Source organism: Tupaia chinensis, unplaced genomic scaffold (genome assembly GCF_000334495.1).
Source record: "Tupaia chinensis unplaced genomic scaffold, TupChi_1.0 Scaffold000075_1, whole genome shotgun sequence".
NCBI lineage: Eukaryota > Metazoa > Chordata > Mammalia > Scandentia > Tupaiidae > Tupaia > Tupaia belangeri.
In genome coordinates, this window is record NW_006159535.1 from 1,993,584 (window position 1) to 1,994,267 (window position 684).

The window sequence follows — 684 nt, forward strand, 5'->3', positions numbered from 1 at the left end:
CACCTGGAACGCCCCTTCTCCCGGCTTGTGCTGGACAGCACCTTCCCGCCCCCCACTCGCCAGGATCTATATTGAACTAAGACGGGTTTTTAGATTGACGCTCTTGTTCAAAATCCAACCGGTGTGCGCTGTCAGTCCTTGCCTCCATCTTCACGCTCCACCCCACCCTCGTGGGCCTTTCCACGCACAGAATCACTGACAAAAAAGAGCGCTCTGTCTTTGTTTTACAAAAAATGGGGTCATCTTATCATTCAGTCTCTGCGTTTTGTTTTTTCCACCTAACAGTTCCTAGTGGAAGGGATTCTAGAATGGTTATCTGCTTCTTTATCTCTTTTCGGTTAGCGTCTCAGAGGTTTTGATCTATATCCGTAGGGTCAAGGCAGACCGGGTTTCGGTGAGGAATTCAAGACTTGCCTTTCTGACTCAGAAAAGCCCAGGCGACCTGCTCTGGTAGGATCAGGACCTCCAGATCCGATCCCAACTGGTGACTCACTAGACAAAGCCCCTTTGGCTGGGTCCTGTGTTCCCCATCCCTACAGTGAGACGTTTTAGCACTCAGTGCCAAATCTCAGGAGGCGGTGGCACCAAGTGACACGAGGGTGACCCCCCCACCGCCACAGCCTCCTGCGTCTGGGTATCTTACAGAGTTTGCAGGCTGGCCCCACGACGGCCGGGGGGGGGGGC